Here is a 22,115-nt window from a genome sequence, read left to right on the forward strand (position 1 = left end):
ATGCTCTGTATGAATCATTTTTAACATGAAAATGAAACTATTAAATTACAAAATTTTAAAAAGTGAAGTATTTTGCTTCAATGTTCTGGTTTCAACATGCAACATCCAGGCTAAAAAAGATCCCACATCTGGAAACATATGAGGCTGTTAAATGTTCTCAGTGAGATTTTGCTATATCGATGTGTATAAATTTATAACTTTTGCTGCTTTCACTAAATTGTATCTTTAATCACAGAATTTAACTCATAGACAAGTTTAATGTCCTTTCAGTGTCATTCCACCTAGCATCAAAACTTGTTAATAGCAGATGAAATTAGAGTTTATCTATAGTCTGCTTTAATATTTATGGAAGATTTCTGTAATTTGACTTTAAAACATTTGAACCTCTTACTCCTTATATAAAAAGATATCCAATCAGTTGCTATGAGAAACACAGAAAAATAAATAAATGACATAATCAAGGCCCTCAAAAAGGTTACAATCTAGCAAGGGAGAAAAAGCATAAACATAAGGCAAAGCATACTAACATAAATACTATGAAAAATATAAAAATTTGTGAGAGCTTAGAAGGGAGAATATTTACACCTAGCTGGCCTTTGAGTAAATGGCAAGATTCCAAAAATGGAAATGAGGATGAGCAAGGAAAGGCATTCCAGAGAGAACAAGGTAAACAAACACTCAGGAGTAGATGAGGAGGTCAAGTATTAGGTGGGGTACAGACACTCTCCTCCAGAAAAGATCGTGTGGCCATAATATGTAGGGTGAGTTATTGGCAGGAGAAATTGGAGCTTAAGAGACTTATTGCAAATAAGCCAAATATAAGATAATAAGTATTTGACTAGAGTAACTGAAGCCACAGTAAAGAAGAAAGAATGATTTCCAAGAAGCGTTTGAGAAATAGAGTGTTCCTTGTTTGAAAAGGGGAGTACACATTTCCCGGAGTAAACCTCCTCACATATGTACACACATAGGGTCCTCTGGTGTCTTTCCAGGATGACAGCAACTCACTGAGCAAAGATTTATTATAAGACTTAGGGCACTGTTAGCTTTTCCATCATACCTTCCAGTCTGAGGTCCTTCAGGAGGCCTACTCAGCCTCATTTGTCTTTCTCTCCAGTATAATATATGCTTACATGATTATTGATTAAGTAAATTAGTGAATACGAATACATCATTTCAATGTTTTCTTTATAGATCATTAGAGAATTATGATGTCTTTGATAATAATTAAAAAAAAAAAAGAGGAAGGGGAGCAGGCTTTTCAAGGGCAGTGAGTTCAGTTATAGACCTCTTCACTCAGCTCAGAACCCCACAAGCAGAGTCATTATGAGACCTCAAGGCAGCTTTCTGAGTCAGCTTTTTGTATTATTTACAAAATCAATATTGCAATCATGATATTCTAGTAACCCATTACTCTGAGATGTTTAGCTCAGTCTCCATATTCACAGGCATTATAACTTCTCTATTGATATTTACAGTGAAATTAAATGACAATATCAATTATATGTGAAGGGTGAATTTGGATTAAAATATGCATCTCAGCTTCTAAAATTATGTGTTTCAAAAGCAAAAGCAAATAGAAAAACATTCAGCCTCAAAGGTTCTAGATTGAGCTCCCATGAATGTTGACTGGATTACAAGTTGGTTCCCAACCTTCCATGTCATCTAATTTTCTGATGTTTATATTTTCAGCAAACTATTCCCAAACTCATTTGTATATACATGCTACATAGCAGGATAGATTTTTATAAGAATATGAAGAATCCTTATAAGAAGAAATACTTGATAGTTTGTATTCATGACAGGATCAAGTCCTGTTGTTAAGTCCAATTTGTATCTTTAGAGTTTTATCAGCTTTGGTATCTGAGTTCTATTAAATAAACTTGCAAAGTTGTGTGAGTAATGCTAAAGGCATGCTCTATTTCTTATAGTCTATGAAGTACTACAGCTGTGTTCACTCCAGAGCCATTTGTCAATTCTGGGAAAGGAGAGAGAATAAAAGAGAGAGAAATAACCTTCTTGTGAGATCACCATGGGCCTTTGTCAGCATCCAGTCCCTTAGTCTCTAGATTCTTGTAACGATTTCATTCTTTTGCCCCTTCAGGCTTAGGGGTTATAGCAATGCCTAAATCTCTAGCCCTAGGGCATAGCACTATCCTTTGTGTTTTCCTTGCCCTGCTCTTGATAAACTGCCTCTTCATTAAACTCTCCTTGAAATTTTTCTTTTTGTTTTTTGGGTTTGTTTTGGGTTTGTTTTTGTTGTTGTTGTTGTTGTTGTTGTTGTTTTTGTTTTTGTTTTTAGATGGAGTCTTATTCTGTTGCCCAGGCTGGAGTGCAGTGACATGATCTCAGCTCACTGCAACCTCCACCTCCCAGGTTCAAGCAATTCTCCTTGTCTCAGTCTCCCGAGTAGCTGGTACTACAGGTGCATTCCATAGCACCCGGCTAATTTTTGTATTTTTAGTAGAAACGGGGTTTCACCATGTTGTCCAGGCTAGTCTCGAATTCGTGACCTCAGGTGATCTGCCCTCCTTGGCCCTCCAAAGTGCTGGGATTATAGGTGAGAACCACCATGCCTGGCCTTCTCCTTGAAATTTTTCAATTTGACCATCCTATCCCATTCCTACCAGAATACTAATCGATATAATAGTCATAAGAGATTAAATGTACTGGTTTCAAAAGCTTCTACAATTTTATTCATATTTAAATTCTACTCATATTAAAAGTATTTCTGCCTTTAACTCATGAATAAAATTGTTAACAAAATCACCTATTTCAGTTCATCTGGGATAGAAAAGGAAATTATTAGAAGAATCCCGGAAGAATCTGTGCCAACTGGAGTCCCATAGTAAAGCTATTAATCAATTAATTGTTTGGAAAGAAAAAGTACAAATATTGGAAATATAACAAAGGTGATAATAGGCAATTCAGTTGTAAAATATGGTCTTCTTAAGTACAATTGAATACCATACAGAATATGATTATTTTTCCTTGTATTTATGGATATCTTTCCATTTTTGGATCCTGCAGACTTCAGTATTCAATCTTCTCCTCTATTTCACTCACTCCTTTTTATATCTCAACCATTCTCATGACCTTAAATATTATCTGAACACTTCTTCTGGACAGCAAGGAGTGGAGAGCAGAAGACCAGCATTTTCACCAAGAACAACTGTGAAAACATTCACAGTTAAATAAAGTTCATAAATAAAGCTCAAAAATAATCTGTTTAAGTCAGCAGAGTGCTACTGAGGCAGTAATAACTGGAACTGCTTAACTTTGGAAGAGATATGAACTTCCTAGAAGTGAGCTGACTTCCTTAGCCATTGTACTTGGCCCATTTGTCTATTCTGGGCAAATAAAAGGCTTAGAATTCAGCCTGTCTACCTACAGGGGAGCCATTTCCAGGGACAAGGAAAACCAGCAGAGATTTGTAAGAGACTTGTGGTAACCTTATACACAGCTGGTTATTCTTTCAAGATATTTTCCAACTCCTGGTGTTGAATGGGGAAAGGGACCCAAAACTTAAGCAGAAAGCTCCCCAAAGCAGAGCAAAGCTTGCAACAGCCTCACAAGACAAAGACTGGAATTCAGGACCTATCAGGGAAAGGATTAGGGGTGAATTAGAGTTAGACTGAGCCTTACCAGTGCTACAATCCAGCCTTATCAGCCATCATTCTATTGGCCTAGATAAAGGTAGGTTCAATCCTCTCTGGAGAAATATAATATCATCTGCAGCCTCTGCAATGTTGACATTGTTGATGTTGTTATTCAATTCATATTTAGCATTCAACCAAAAATTACTAAAAATACCAAAAGAAAATACCACATTACTTTTATAAAGAGATAAATTAAAAAAAAAGACAATGGAAAGAAATTCACAGAGGCTCGAGATACTGGAGTTAGGTGAAAAATTATTTTAAAATAACGAAATATCATCTATACTGATTACTATTCAACTTTTACCACCAGTCTATACTTCTCCCCTGGACTCCATACCTGTAGATAACTATCTACGCCATGTCTTCATTTAGATGACTAATACACATTTCAAACCCAAAAGTACAAAATAAAATTCCTGATCCTACCACTCGCAACTCATTTCCTTTATAGACATTCACATTTCAGTAAATAGCAAGTGCATCTTTTCAGTTGTCCAGGCCAAAAAATTTGAAGTTATTCTTACCTCTCTTCTTTCCCTCATACCAATATCCAACATATCAGTGAATTCTATACGCTCTCTTACAAATTATACCTCCAATCCTAACATGTTTTACTACCTTACTCCTATTTCCTTGGTTGAGTCTTGCCTATATAATAGTGTCCTTCTCATCTCTTGTATCTCTCTTTGCCCTCTGTGGACTATTCTTGACACAGAAGATGTAACAACACACTTGTTATAGTTGTCAGATTATATAACTCCTCTGCTCAAAAATTTCCAATGATTTTCTATATAAATTAAAAGGAGTTCCATTATGCTACAGTAACAGAGCCAAAATCTCAGCGTCTTCAAACAACAGATTTATTTCTTATTCACATTATCTGTCCATTATAGGGCAGATGAGCACTCCATTTCATATCATTTTACCTCAAACACCCCAGGAGCTAGGCCACTGTAAGAGCTACCAACTGTAACATTGTCAACTGCAGCTCAGAGGAAAAGAAAACAGTGAGGAGCACATGGGCTCTTCAGAATAACAGTCACTGCCACTTATATTCCATTGGCCAAAGCCAGTCATGTGGCCACCCAAATCTTATCTGATTGACAAGCCTCTACATTATCCCATCTTTGTGTCACCTTACCTTTCTCATCTTCTCCTTTCTCACAGTGCTTCAGGCATACTAGTCTCTTAGATGCTCTTCAAACAGTTCATGGAAGCTCCAGCTTAGAACTTGCTGTTCCCTCTACTTAGAACAGTCTTCTCCTAGTTATCCCTCCCCTGACTATTTTAGACCTTTGTTCAAAATTCACCATCTCACAAGACTTCCCTTACCATCCTATTTTAAATTTCAGTGCTTAATATGTGCCTCTGTTACTCTCTATCCCTCTTCTCATCTTCATTTTTCTCTATAGGACTTATCTTCATGAAATTCTATATTTTCAATTCTTTATTATCTGTTTCTCTTCACTAGACTATAAGCTTCACAAGGGTAGGGATTTTTTTTCCAACTAGGTTAGCTCCAACACCTACAGGAATTGCCAATACAAAATGGGTGCTAAATAAATATCTACTGCATAAATATAATGCCCCATCTTATTTTTATAGGACTTTAAAATGTACAAACCATTCTGATATGCATCTTCTCATTCAATATTTACAACCACCTAGAGAAGGACTAGCATGTGAATATACTGACCCACCTTAATAAGATGGCAAACATGTAACTTGAGCAAGTATAGTCTGAAGTGCCCACTGATGATCACCAAGTTTAATACAATGAGAAGTGGATGAGAGGAGCAGCTTAAATCATCTACTGGAATGTAAACACTTTACTGCCTGCACATCTCTAATAAGAATGGATGTGGTGTGTCATCTGTAATTTAATCACCAGCATTACATCTTGATAGTAAACAAGGATCACTAGACTATTCCCTATAAAGTTAGATTACCACACATACAAAATACACACTGAATTTGGGTAGTATTTCAGGTGTGACACAGATGATAAATGGAAGAGATTCAAACTAAACATAGCACTCTTATAGCTGAGCCTATCATGCTTCTAAATTTTAGTGCTTGCTGCACTGTATCACCTGTCCAGCCCAACCTCACCCCAACTGTCTGAATGCAGAGGAATAAATTAATTCCTGAGTTATATTTATGGATTTAAAATTATTTGTATTGCTGGGTATGTTGTTTTCATTGAGGAAACACTGTATTGCAGAATTTTTTCAGGATTTATGATGTAATGGCAGTTGAAACAATTTATCTAAACAACACTACTATCAAGAGATCCAACACATATATGCACATATATGGGATGCTTTGGGGTTTTTAAAAATATTTTTAAAGAGGTTAGTTTTTTACAAAGTTGACAAATTTTGCATGTATGTTGTATGTAGAGCCTTTTATTGCCAATTATTTCATAGACTATTGGTATACAACAGAGTAAAAGAATCCATCTGAAAGCATAAGCTAAGAAAAAAATGAGCATCTCTCTCTACCTCTCACAGATGCACACGCCCCAGATATTTACCATGTTACCATATTTACCAAATTATTAAATCATCAGAAGATGATTTAATAATTTTATTGTTTTACTATTACACAAAGCTTATTTTTTAGCTATATAAAACTAGACAGCAAAATATATGACATTAAACAGTGTAAAAGGGGTTAGTGGATTACAGTCCATACAGGCCACAACTTTATAAGCAAATGAATAAATAAAAAATTAAGCAAAATGTTCCTTCTTGAATCAAGTGGAAAAATAAGTGATTATAAGAAGTTACTGCACGGTGAAAGCTTCCTCTTGCGGTTCTTAAATCTAGGATTTTGCTGCTCCAGTGTTACGCAAGCGTAAGGACCATGGACAGCGTCTTGGGTTTACATATGAATATATGTTTCCATGATAGGAAATAACAGTGGATTCCTAAAAATGCATTATAGAAAATGCCATTTGATGTTTCTTCCATTTCTAATAAATTAAAAATCAGTTATTATTAAAATGCTTCACAAATTCACAGAGGACCTTGAAGACTAACATATTAGTTTCTTTTTTGAAGGGATGTCAAACCACATTTTACATGTTCCCATTTACAGTAATGATCAAATAACCACTTTTATAAGAAGATTATTTAATTTTCAACAAAAGAAAAGTCTAGATCATCAGTTGTTTGTTAGCTTGGTTTGTGGGAGAGGAGGGGTGAAGATAACATGGTCACACATTATTTCCTCTGCTTCTTTCACTACCCCTTCATTGTATTAACACATATTCTTAGACATAAAATGATCTCAGGCCACTTCTTCTCAAATTGTGTGTCTATTACACTTTTTCTTACATTGATCTTATGATGTAGTCTTCTGATCTTGATTCAAATAAGAAAAATGAACTTATTCTGAACTTACAGAATCAGGCATTCTAATCACAAGTCTTGTGCAGGAAAGCTGATGTTTGATAATCTTCACCACAGAGCTCGTGGTGTTTGCTTGAGAGCATGTTAGCATTAATGTATTTGTCCTCACATTTAATTCAAAGCATCTTACACAGACACCATTAATGGTATTTTGCTAGCACTTTCAAATGACTTCTAATGTAATTTAAATCAATTCAATTTAACAGCCATTTATTGTGCAAAGATCTGCACTTTGTGTGTTTTAGGTGATACAAAAGCAAAGTCCCTATCCTAAAGGATATTGTGGTCTATAGAGGAAAATGAATGTGGACATCACTCACATGACACAATGAAGATTACAAAGAGTGCTATAATAGAGGCTCAGCACAGTTCTAGGTGAGCACAAAGGAGATGGATGGATTTTTATGGGTATAAAATAAAACAGTAAATGTTTCAAGGAACTGATTAAAGACTTGAAGCAAAAATAGACTTTCAAGAGCCACAGACATTGCGGTGGATAAATTAGTTACAAGGAAGGTTTCAAGTTTAAGATACAGAATGAAAGTTTTAACACAGTAATGTACATAATGTGGAGGAAATAAAGTCATCTTGTGTAGGGCACATTGGGTGGAAACATGACTATCCTGGAAGATACACCTGGAGAGGTAAACTGGGACAAAGGAAAGCTTCAAACACTCGACTAGGGTATGAATCCTAGTCCTTAGGCAATGCTGTTACTGGTGGTTTTTGAAGGACATTTTGATAACAAAAAAAAATAATTGCATCATTGCATGATGGATGTACTGGGGAGGCAGGAAAGAATTTTGATTCAGAAGCTGAAGGAGATGTTTTGAAAGATGCTTGTGATTTTGATTCTAGGATATTGGGATGGCAGTACTGCAATTTTTAGATGTAAGGAATGCTGGAAGAGGAGCACATATAGACAGAAAGACGATGACTTCAATTTCAAACTGTGTGAGTTTGACCTTGCAGCCTAATGTCTATGCAAAAATAACTATTGGGCATTACAAAATGATCATCACTTTGGAGAAAACAACTGCTCAAACTATTTTTAGGTGGATTTAGTTTATTTCTTTAGAAAAAAAGAATTTTTTTTTTACCATTTCGGGAATTTACCAATAACATTTACCAATTAAAAAATAATTATTTGAAGTTGATATTTAGGGAGAGGCCCTTTTTTAATTAAATAAAACCTACTTCTTTCTTGTTATAAAAATATTTCTATCATTAAAGTATTGTGCCAAATAGTTTCACTGCCCTAAAAATCTCCTGTACTTCATCTGTTCATTTCTATCCCCTTTGCCCCCAACCAGCCCCAACTTTTTACTGTGCTATAGAATGCCATCTAGTTGAAAGTACATAGCCTTTTCAAAGTGGCTTTTTTCACTTCATAATATGGATTTAAGTTTCCTCCATGTCTGTTTATAGCTTGATAGCTCATTTCTTTTGTCACTGAATAACATCCCATTGTCTGGATGTGCCACAGTTTGCTTATCCATTTATCAACGGGACATCTTAGTTAATTCCAATTTTTGGCAATTATGAATAAAGCTGCTATGAACATTTATGTACAGGTATTTGTGTAAATATGAGTTTTCAAGACACTGGATAAATACTTAGAAGAGTAATTGCTGGATCCTATGTTAAGACTTCTCAGCTTTGTAAGAAACTGCCAAACAGTCTTCCAAAGTGGCTGTACTGTTTTTCATTTCCACCAGCAATGAATAAGAGCTCCTCTTATTCCACATCTCTGCAAGCTCTAGCTTGGTGTTTTAGCCATTCTTATGTGTGTGCAGTTATATTTCATTGTTGTTTCAACATGCAATACTCTAATGATATTTGATGTGAAACGTATTTTCATATGCCTATTTGCTGTCTGTATGTCATTTTTGGTGACATGTCTGTTAGGGTCTTTGGCCCAGTTTTTCACTGGGTTTTTTTCCTATTGTTGAGTTTTAATAGTTCTTTGTATGGTTTTGATATAAGTCCTTTATCAGATATGTCTCTTGGAAACATTTTCTTTCAATCTATGGCTTTCGTTTTCATTCTGTTAGCACTGTCTTTTACAGCACACATGTTTTTAATTTCAAGAAAGTCCAACTTATGAATTTTTTTCATGAATTGTCTTTTTGGTGTTATATCTAAAAACTCACTGCAAGGATGTCATCTAGATTTTCTCCTGCAATCTCATTTTCAATGGTTCTACAATAGTCTATAACTAATATAAATGCTCTGTTTTTCGTCACTTAAATTGTTTCCAATTTTGCACTATTATAAACAATACTGCAATGAATATTCTTTGAGCTATGTATTTGAGCATGCGCATAATTTCTTTAGAAGTAGAATTGCTAAGTGTGGTGGAATTGAGGGTTGACTCATCAATATCTAGTCCAATCTTCTTTTTCAATGCCTTCTTGAACAGCAAAAAAGCTGAGAAGCTACAACTTACATCACCAGAACCCAACTCAGGTAGAATTCCAGATGTCATTTAAATCCTAGGTAGGGAGAAGGTGAGTAATAAGGGAGAATTTGTTAATGAATACAAAATTAAAGCTAGATAAGAGGAATACATTTTAGGGTTCTACAGTGCTGTAGGATGACTATAGTTATAGTCATAGTTACAATAACTATATTACATAGTTTCAGATAGCTAGAAGGAAAATATTCAATCTTCCCAACACAAAGAAATGATAAATGTTTGAGATGATGTGTATGTTAATTACCCTGATCTGATCACTGCACATTATATGTATCACAACATTATTTGGTACTCCACAAATACATATATAATTATTACACGTCAAAAGATTTTTAAAAAATCTGCTATGAAATGTACTTCTGTGGATCTTGAAGTCAGAACTGGAGAGACAAAAATGGGCTTGAAGCATCTATTTAGTATCAGTTGTAGCAGAAGTAGCAAGGTTCTGGAGCTAGCACCAAGAGAAGTACTTCCCAGTTTAACAGACCAAGTCAGTGGCTTGCCCTGGGTGACCAGTTGTGCAGGTATCTTTACAAGTCATTCCCAGAAGTTCAGCCTTGATCTCTTTGCTGTCTTAGTAAATCCATATGTTGCTTAATAACAGGGTATCTGTACTCTCTATGCTATATTCTGTACTCTGTATATGGGGTCATAATATATTCATATTTTGTATATTTTTGTACACATTGCCAAACTGCCCTCCAGTAGAGCAGTCTGTCATATCAATTCTTTTTCAACCACCTAAGTACAGGCATGCCCACATCCTCAAGCACATGCCAGTATTAGCATTATAATCTTAAACAGTTTTTTTAAATTTATAAGTTGTAAATTATATGCTTACTTTATTCTCTCATTTTTTAAATTTACCAGTGAAATTAAACCTGTTCTATATATTTTTCAAATTCCTTTCTTTGTCCTTTGTCCATTTTTCTGTTGGAAAGGCAAGTAGGTTTTTTAAACCAAAGTTATAGAGGCACAACATGAGTAATAACTAAATTATTCCCAAGTAGTTCTCTATCCCTGTATTTCCATTCCACCTTGTTTTAGAAGGAAAAACTGAATGAAATTAGAAAGCTTCCTTTCAATTTTTAAAAAAGTCAAAATAACAAAGTGAAAATGAAGCAAGTGTCTGTATAATTAGAAGGTACATAAATGTGAAAAAAATTAACATAGATATTCAAAATAAGATAAATTTCATCACAAGTAAGTATCTTTAATATTTTTGATTAGGCATATGCTCACTAGTGGCATAAGAGCTCATAATATTTAACTGCCTTCTTTCATGTTTTTCAGGGTGGTAAAGTGAAAAGGGGTCCCAGATTTTAAAGATGACTTGACTTAATTTGAATCCCAGCTCAGTCCCTTATCAACTGTACAGTTGTAGCAAGATGCTTAATGTCTCCAAATTTCTGTTTCCTCATCTATAAAGTGGAGGTCACATGATAGTTTTTGGATGAAGAGACATAGCAGGAATAAAGTTCCTAGTACATAATAGGTACTCAATTAATTAATATTAATTGTGCCCCCTTGTTTTCTTCCTTCTTGATTGTAACTTATTTCTATTTCAAATAACCATTAATATCTCAATAGCATGCCTTTTAAAATAACTTAAATTCATTTTTCTCTTTTTTTCAATGTCCTTCACCAAAAAGAAATATTTGCCTGTCATTTGTTTAGGCAATAATTAGCACATCATTCTGTGAGATCATTGTATTGACATTTATGACATCTTTACATTATTCATATCACATTGTTTTGGAGGTATTGATTTAAGAGCTTAAAGCCCTCACATGACGACAAAGAGAATGACCCTTCAACTCTAAACACCGGTAATCAGTATGCCTTAATTACAGTTCACATAGAGCCCAGACATTCTGCATTCTTTGCAATATTGAGACAATAACTGCTTTTTTTTTGCCACATGTATCTCAGGTAACAAGCCTTTACAAAATTAACTGGATCCTGGGCCAGTGAGGACTATTTTGTTAAAGCAAATATTATTCGGAGTAAAAGCCACATAGTCTTAATTTTTTCTTAGCTCTGCAGCCCACACTTCAAACCACACAGTTACAGAACAAACATACTTTTGCAATTTCAGCAACAAATTGTGTTTCTCCAGCTACAGCTCCGGCCCTACCTTCTATAGTGAAATTTCCAGCTACTTTTGTTTAGTTTCCCAAATACTTTGAGGAGCCCACAGAGCGCATCTTACATGCATCCAGGAGTATATAAAATAATAATTTACCATAGTCAGAATGTATTTATCCCAGGGAATTTTAGGGTAAGTTAGCATTAAAAAATTGGTAAATGTCATTCTCCAGTATAATAGATTTAAAAAAAACTATAAAATCACCTCAATAAATACAGAGAAAACATTTGATAAGTTTCAACACTTCTTTATTTTTAATTTTACTTTAAGTTCTGGGATACATGTGCAGAACCTGCAGGTTTGTTACACAGGTATACATGTGCCATGATGGTTTGCTGCACCCATCAACCCGTCATCTAGGTTTTAAGCCCTGCATGCATTAAGTATTTGTCCTAATGCTCTCCCTCCCCTTTCCTCCCACCCCTCCAACAGGCCGCAGTGTGTGATGCTCCCCTCCCTGTGTCCATGTGCTCTCATTGTTCAACACTTCTTAACATTAAAAAATGTTTACTATTATGGGAAAAGAATTACCTGAAAGTGGATATTTATCTTTTTAAAAAAGCCTTTGCAAATATTGAATATTGAAAAGTCTCTCCTAAAAGTCAGAAAACAAGACAAAACTGTCCTAGATCACCATTTTAAATCAACGTTGTTTTGGAGGTTTTAGCCAACAGTGCATACAAGAAAATCATTTAAAGGTATAAGAAATGGAAAGAAAGAATTGAAACTATTAATATGCTATATTATATGGTTATCTATGTGGAAAATTAGAAATTATCTATAACCTGTCTATTAGAAATAAAGAATTTAGCAAGGAAGCTAGTAATCAAGAAAATATTAATCATAAAAAAAGATATCAACTTTCACCTGGCAAAGACCTGTAAAATGGTAATGCCCTGTGATAGCTGGAGTGTAAGAAAAAGGATAAACTCATGAATAGATGCTGAGAAAGCTATTACTGCAACATTTTTTGTGGGTAACTTGACAATATATATAAAAAGATTTAAACTAAATAAATTTTACCTAAGAATTCCATTTCTAGAAATTTAAATTAGGGACCCAATTAAAGATATGCACAAGTAAGTTTGTTCAGGAATAAGATTATGGTAGCATAATAAGAAAATTATAACCAACAAGAACGACCAAAACTGTAATAATGTGGCAGACAGTATTGGGTGCTTAATACTAATAGAACCCTAATTTAATTCATGTGTAGGGCAGCCATGGGCTTCAGTGAGGATGTGTCCTCTCTGGCCCAGGATTTGTGAAGCCTGTCAGAATAATGACACTTCCATAGCATGCTTTGGAATAAGCATGCAGCATATTTGTATCCAATGAAATATGAAGGCAAGTTGGCCTCGGCAGTTTCCCTTACTTTTATAAAGGGCATTAGTTGGAGACCTTCTGTTTTCTTCTTGTCAGCATTGAGGTGTCCATATGCAATGCCTGTAACTGGGCCAGTGTCTTGGAACCATGAGAGCATCCAGCCTAGTACAACAAATCCATATGCTAAGAATAGAACAGTAGAGAGATGGGAAGAACATGAGCCCTTGATGCTACTGTTGAGTTGCTAGATTAATCCACTCTGAAACAAGCCTTAGCTGAAGACCTCTTGGTATGTGAGATTAAAAAAATCATTACTGTTAAGACCACTTTTAATTGGCTTTTCTGTTACCTAGTGTGAAAAGCAAATGAACTGAAGCAAATGGTTAGATAATTTATAGTGTAACCATAAAAAATATGCTTCTATTAAAACCCATGTTTCAAAAGTTATTTAATAATAGATCTTTATTAGAGAGTAGAACTGTCGGTATTAGAGGCTGAGAAGGGTAGAGGGGAGGGGAGGATGGAGAGAGGTTCGTTAGTGGATATAAAATTACAGCTAGATGAGAGAAATGAGTTTTGGTATTCTGCAGCACTTTAGGATGAATATGGTTAACTGTAATTTATTGTGTAGTTTCAAAAAGCTAGAAGCAAGGATATTGAATGTTCACAACACAAAGAAATGATAAATGTTTGAGGTGATGAATATTTGAGGTGTAATTATCCTGATTTGATTATTACACATTGTATATATGTATTGAACAGCGCTTTGTAATTCATAAATATGTAAAATAAAAAATAGACCTTCCTGATGTATTGTTAAAAATAATAAAAAGCTATTATTGAAGCATGTTAAGTAATCCTTACAACAATGCTTTAATATCATTATAATCACCATTTATAGATAAGGAAAATGAGATTAAGAGATGATAAGTGATTCATTTATGTTCAGATCACTAGTAAATGATAGAGCCAGGATTTGAACTCTAGCAGTGTGACTCTGACTCCCCACTCATAATCTCTGGGTTTCCCTGCCTCTCACTATTGTGTAGGTGCTTAAAAGTAGGTGTGGTGTGATCCTAATTATCTTTTGTTTTACGAATGTGTTACATACAGATACATACACACATGCATGGAGTAAAGGCCTGGAAGTAAACACACTGAAATTTGAAAAATGACTATTTCTGGATATTGGGGTTGTGGGTGCTTTCCATTTGATTCTTTGAGCTTTTCTTTATTTTTCCAAATATAACAAGTGTCAGACTAAAGGTTACATTTAAAAATGTAGGTAGCAGATAAGAGGTTCATATTTAAATGAAAAAAACACTTTTAATAAAATTAATCTTTTATAACACTGAGTATGATAGACTTTTAAAATATTACATAAAATAAAACATATAATTAATTTCAAATAAAAATTGCCAGAAACGTATTTACAAACTGAAAATAATGATGTCATATCTAGAAATTATAAAGGTGGGAAAAACACATTATAAATTGCCATATATCAAATACACATTTTTCATTATAATTTTTGTAGGTTTATTTTATCTTGGTGAAGAATATTTGGAAAAACTTTGATGTGCATAGTTTTAAGAAAGCAAAGAATCTGGGCAAGTCTTTGGGAATAATATTCACCACCTAAACCACGAGGATGCCTATATTTTCACAATAAAATATCTATTTAAGAACTTTTAACTTACAATAATGATTATAATAGCCAACGTCAAATGGTGCTTACTATGTGCAAAGACTGTTCTAAAGCTTTCCATTTATTAACTCATTTACTACTATTAATTCTATTAGATAGGTACTATTATTACCCCTATTTTACAGATGATGAAACTGAGGCACAGAAGTAACTTCAGCAACATCACTTATTTAGTAAATGGCAAGTCCACGTTTTGAATCTAGGCAGTTTAGATCCAGAGTCCCTGCTTGTAACTACTGTATATTGTTTCCTCTTTTAATAAATTAATTCATTGAACTTTAATTCATTTCAAAATTCAAACGACTGGTTTTCATAATCATCTAGATTTATTAGCAACCTCCTTGAGGCCTTTTGTTTCTAAGTAGCATGGTGCAAAGCAAAGGACTGAAAATAGAAGTGTGCTAGAAATCTGTAACTTCAGATTTATATGATGTGCTGACTATCAAGGGGTTAAGCTAGGTACTGAACATTTAATGTCCTTGTAATAGTATAGTGCTATCATGAAACAAATGCAGATTTTTACGTACAAGCCTTTTGTAAATTAAAGAGATCTATTTTTTAAAGTGGTCCTATGTTATTTATGTATATCATTGTTTTAGAAATCAATTTATTTCAGACACCAGCCAGAGCTGGAGCAGAGGAATGAATGGATATATATATATATTTATATATATATTTATATATATATATTTATATATATATTTATATATATATTTATATATATATTTATATATATATATTTATATATATTTATATATATATTTATATATATATTTATATATATATATTTATATATATATTTATCTATATATTTATATATATATTTATCTATATATTTATATATATATTTATCTATATATTTATATATATATTTATATATATATTTATATATATATTTATATATATATTTATATATATATATTTATATATATATTTATATATATATTTATATATATATATTTATATATATATTTATATATATATTTATATATATATTTATATATATATATTTATATATATATTTATATATATATATTTATATATATATATTTATATATATATTTATATATATATTTATATATATATTTATATATATATATTTATATATATATTTATATATATATATTTATATATATATTTATATATATATTTATATATATATATTTATATATATATTTATATATATATTTATATATATATATTTATATATATATTTATATATATATTTATATATATATATTTATATATATATTTATATATATATATTTATATATATATATTTATATATATATTTATATATATATTTATATATATATATTTATATATATTTATATATATATTTATATATATATATTTATATATATTTATATATATATTTATATATATATTTATATATATATATTTATATATATATATATATTTATATATATATATATGTATAATGTTTTCCTGTGCCTGGGAATAAGCACGCATTCAAATGTGCAAAGAACTGCAATTTGAATGTCACTTTCTGTATACTGGATTAGCCTCTCAGCTCTTTAACTGGAGCTGTAAATTTAGATGTCTTTGTTCAGTTTGCTTTTTGGTTCAGCACACACAGACCAGCCATGCCAGGCTGGTGGAAGATTCTTTCTCCACCCCTTTGAGAGCTACAGGACTGATTCCTTATGCTCCAAGCCAGAGGTAGTGTAATGTCCAGAGTTTTATTCACTGAGTCAGTCAACCATCCTTTCAGCCTTTGACTTCCCGGCTGCTGCTAATCTGTAGACCTCACAGAAGTCTCTAGACAAGGGAGATGTTGAACATGTGCTCCAGCATCAGCAAAAGGGCCAGCCGTGCGTGCAGCCAGGCGAGGGCCCAGACCTCTAACTTATAAGGGGCGTGCTCCTTGGGTGCAAGCCAATCCAAAGGCAGAACTGACTATAAAAGTCAGAAATAACCACAGTTCCATTAAAAACTGCAAATAAAACATTTTTATAACTTTTCCCTAATGTTGCAAACAAGCAATTGTCCCACAGTACAAATATTTTCCAGTCCCTAATAAATGTAACCTGTTTTCTTCTTTTTTGCTCAAGGGGACAAGAAGTTTATGCACATACAACCACTTCAAAGAATTGCCTCTATTCTTTCTTTGTTTTTTTTTTTAAACCAGCTTCAGAGTGTTAAACTGTTCAATTTAAGCTACAAATACAGTGTATGTGATGATCTTATTGCACTATTTTCTCTAGATTTATTTACTGCCCAAAAGGTATGTAAAAATACATATGCATTCATTATCCTTTAGAAATACATAGAATTGCAGAAATAATTTTTGATCCTTTTTATTTTTCCTATCACTAATGAGATCTTTAAGCAATATATCCTAGAACATCACCCTTCAAAAAATATATTTAAGCCACTCTATTTGATATAAACACTGAAGTTTGTCATTTGGGGGAAAAAAATCACCATTGCCAGAGTATCCTACTCTAGAACTTAGAATCTTTAGTCAGAAAAATAGTTCAATTACAGCATTTTGGGAGGCCAAGGTGGGAGGATCATTTGAGGCCACAAGTTCAAGATCAGCTCGGGCAAAAAAGTGAGACCCTATCTCTACAAAAAATAAAATAAAATAAATGAGCTGGCTGCGGTGGTGTGTGCCTATAGTCCCAGCTACTCAGGAGGCTGAGGCAGGAGGAATGCCTGAGCCCAGGAGATTGAGGCTGCAGTGAGCTATAACTGCACCACTGTCCTACAGTCTGGGCAACAGAATGAGACACTGTCTCAAAACAAAACAAAAAAAAAAAAGGAAGGAAGAAAAGAAGGAAAGAAAATAGTTCAATTCAAACTCAACAAATGTCTAGTTGGTAGCAATGCTGAGAAGGAAAAAGTAGTTGGGATACAAAATAAGTTTATGTCAAAGCTCCTGCCTTCATTAACTCACAGTCTCATAGATAAAGCACAGATAACAGTGTGAGACAACAGGATGATAAAAGTCCAGCTTAAAATGAGAAGACTATTGTGACAATTTCTATAAGTAAAGATTTTGATCTGTAGAATAAATGGAAAAAGGTAAATCTGCAGGCTGAATATATATTAGGAAAATCTACCTTCTGGCAATGTCTCTTGCCATTATAGATGTTCATGCTATGTGAGGGAGCAGTGTGGGAAATGAACCACCACTGTCTCACCAACAGAAAAGCCTTCAAAACAGGACTTCTAATAGAGCTTTCTATGATGATGCAAATGTTCTATATCTGCTCTGCACTGTCCCACAAGGGAAGCCACACACTATCTGTGGCAATGGAGAACTTGAAATGTGGCTATTATAACTGAGGAACTGGATTTTAAATTCTGTTTAATTTTTATTGATTTTAATTAAAATTGCCACATTTGGCTAGTGGCTACTGTATTGGGCAGTGCAGCTCCATAGGATGTGTTCAATATCTGAGCAAGATATTGCATTGCTGCTCCAGTGCCAGAAAGTTTCTGAGAAGGGCACAGTTCTAGAACTTCTCATTGGAAAATAATCTCAAACTTGCTCTGTCAATATAGAGGATATAATGTATCCTCCTGATCAATGTTCCTCTTTCTCTAAAGAAGAATGGTAAATGTTAATTTTCTACTTCGTAGGTGGGAAATGGTAAAGCAAATTAGTTAATTAGAAAATTTCCAAAAGGTACTAATGACTTCATAGGATTTTATTGATGAATATAAAACCTTTCTTTTTATGTAAAACACATTAAGAAAATAAGACTATGAAATGTGATTATAATCACTTATGCTTAGGAAAATATTTTCTTTGAAAACATAATTATACTAACGTTTCTGTGATAAAAATTAAGAAATTTTAAAATGAAAGGATATAATATAAAATTACGGATAACACTTAGCTAGAGCCTGGGCATTTAAGGCAAATCAATGGCAAAGATACTGCTTCCCATTTGAGGACTCTGAAGTAATCAGAGAAGTGTTTGCCAGGTCTTCAGGCTCAAAGAATTGTTTTAGGCATTATAGGTAAAGTACAAGAACCTGGCTCTTGAAGTCTGGAAGAAAAACAAAATGATGCAAATCTCTAGCCTTGCTTTGAAGTGCTCTCTAAAAGCCTGTCCTAATGAGCCAAGCAAGGATAGCTGTGGCCTGCTTAGTTCCTGTATGCACAGAAGACAATGCTAATGAATTGGGCCATTTTTTCTTCTGTTGATTGTCTCAACACAAGGCCCCACTAACAGTCTATTGGGATTGGCACTTGAGCTGAAACCTGTTTTTCAACATCTATGCTTCTAAACATATCTTGGTCTTTCTGAAGTGTGTCATAAAAATGGTAAGAAGGTAATAGGGACTCATTATGTGTTAAATTGCGGGTAAAAAGCTCCTTAGAGAATCTGGGCACACGGTATCAAAAAAACTTTGAAAGCAAAGTTTTATTGTTGTTTTCCACAAATTGTTTATTAAGCAGGCACTTCATCTAAGCTCCAGAAACAGCAAAAACTGTGAGTTGAATCCAGGAATTTCCAACCAGTGGGGGAAAAATAATCTATGACGTGAGATTTTAGAATCAGTCAAACAAAAATGTTCTTTCACTTAAATCTCTTGTGCCTGTAAGCTTGAAGGACTTCAGGATAATATTACTATAACAATTTTTTTTACAGTAGGAATTAGAATTGAAATTTGCTGCATATGAGGATAACTAAAACTCAATCATTTCACTCTCCCATACATGCCTGAGGATACCTGGGGGTAAATAGATTTCTTGGAAGCAGTTACTGACTATGGCTGAATTACATCCTACCAAGTAAACTCATTGGCTTTTTAATTACTCCGGTGATGCCCACATGCTGTCACCACTATCTCATGCTGAAATGATATTGATTTAATTTTTAACTTTGATGCACCAAGGAGAAAAATGTGATGAGTATATTTTATTAATTTTTTGGTCTGTACTTCTTAAGCACCAATTTTCTAAAGCACGAATATATGTTCATCTTTTATAATCTGTCTCTGCTGTAAATTATTAACATCTGATATTTGCTTTAAATGGCTCTGTTTGCGTGCAAGCATGCGAGTAAGGTTCTTGGGATCATTGTCCTCTACACAGCCTTCACAAATGAGAGGCACATCTCCAGAGGCTACAGCAGAAACCAAATGTTTAAGCAAAGAAAACTTTCATAGTAGAAGTACCCATGCACAAAACTATATTAGGAAACACAATTAAGGGAAGAGAAAGGTGTCCTCATTTGGTATGAAGTAATTTTTAAATTGCAGCAATTTAAGCATAACTAAGATGATTGATTTTTCTTACAATAAGGAATAATTTTACCTTAGGTCAAAAGCATTAAAAATAAAGTTCTGTTTTTCCTTCGGAATTCACCCCATAACTACTATTCCCCTGCTTGTCAGGTGCCCTTTGAAATTGTTTCTGATCATCTTTGCAGAAAACTTCATTTCCTTTTTGGTGGCCTATTTATTCATGATGTTGTAGTATGCTCGCAAAGCAAAATGGGGAATTGGTGGCAACTAATCACATCATTAAAGCCAAAAACCTCAGGTAATCCAGGTCAACAAGGGTACTGGATGTCAATTATTTAGGTGGTTATCTCAACTCATTACAATAAAGAGATCCTGTTCTTTAATTACCCTCAATTAATACTAGCACCAGATCTATTAGTTACAACTTTTTAATTTGCTTCTATATGTTCTATATCATTCTAACTATTCAGGTTTCAGTTTTTATAAAGCCAAATTCTTGGATACTCACCATTATGATTTCACATAATTAAACAATAAATAATTTTATGACAGTGGATTGCATGCTTATTACCTGAGTCTTACGCATAATGAAGCAGTCTCCTAGAAAGAACTACCACTGGCACAATATTCAGGGGTCAAGTTATTGTTGGACAACCATCAACAAGTTAAATTCAAAACTAAGTTTCGTTCTCATTGTAGCATAAAACTTCCTTCACAATCTGGTCAAAGCTCTTGCCCTCAAAAACCTTAAACTCAATTACTCACTAGAAGCATCTTACTATTTTCTAAACAACCCATTATGTGGTTTCATATGTGTTGTCCCTTCAACTTGGAGTATTCCACCCCTTCTTCTCCACCTAGTCTAGTAAACTTGTCTTGATGCCCTGACATCAATACTCCTGTGACTCTCCCTTCTTAGCACTTTGTCCATATCTCTTTTATCTGCCTCAACACACTATTGTTTAAGTAGTTAAGTCCTTCTCCTCCACTTCACTGTGCATACTTTAAAGGATAGTAAGCTATGGAAAGCTTTGAGGGAACATTTGAAAAGGAAATCTAAGATGAAAAGATTACCTAAAAACTGTGGAACATATATTCTTGAGGTGTGGTGAGAAACTGGGTTATTTGGCACATTAAGGTTCTCAGATTTGCCTAATGCAGAATGTAAGATAGTTGCTGAATCCCTCAGCTTTGCAGTGCAGATATTTCCCAAACTTCCTTGTCAGAGCTTAATTACAATGTTCCTGGTAACCTAGATTCTTCATGCACAGGCACAGCAAACTGAAAAGTGATATTAAGGAATCCACACCTATTTAGAAGAGCATTATTTAGGCAAAGCAAGGAGGAAACATAAGTTGAACTTTAAAAAATGAAAACTTGACCCTGTATTAGTCTAATGTAGACCTACTACTCTGTGCCAGAGGTAACAAAAGTCTAGATCATGGAAAATAGGTGTTCCTTCCTCAGTTCTCGGTATAGCAGCCGGAATCTAAAGCACTTTTTCTCCGATCCTTCTCTGTCTAAGTTCTACTATAAGACTTTGTACAAGCTATTGTTTTTCTACATTTTAATAGACCCTATTTTAAAAGGTGGTAACAAGGGGAAAGTATAATCCACTGATTACAATATTTGTGATTTTGTTGCAGTATGTATTATATATACACATGACTCAGATGCCCATTTTTTATGGTGCCCATAAATGTGGAGTATATCAAAAGGGACTTCAAATATAGGTAAATTTTACTGTACAATAAATTAAAGAAATTAAAGAATATATAACATGAACGAATTCAAATTAAGTTACATATAATTTTATTTGTCTGCTAATTAGAAACAAGAAATGTATGTAATTATGCAGGATACCTCCAGAATTGAATTTTGACTTACTTAACCAGCATTTCATTGATGTCCTTTAAAAACCAAATTGCAAAAGTATAGGATTACGTGGATTATGTGGAAAGTTTGGAAGGTATTGTAATTAATCTATTACTTCCTCTCTATATTTGTGGTCCAATACTTATTTATTACTTTCCCTCTTCTTCACACTTCCTCTCAGTAAGACAAGTTCTAAAATCCTAAGTGGTGTATGAGCTATTACATAATTGTTCTTTTATGGCCTGCAGAGACACTACCCTCCAGCACATTC

This window comes from Gorilla gorilla, chromosome 5, assembly GCF_029281585.2.
Source record: "Gorilla gorilla gorilla isolate KB3781 chromosome 5, NHGRI_mGorGor1-v2.1_pri, whole genome shotgun sequence".
In the NCBI taxonomy this organism is placed as follows: Eukaryota; Metazoa; Chordata; class Mammalia; order Primates; family Hominidae; genus Gorilla; species Gorilla gorilla.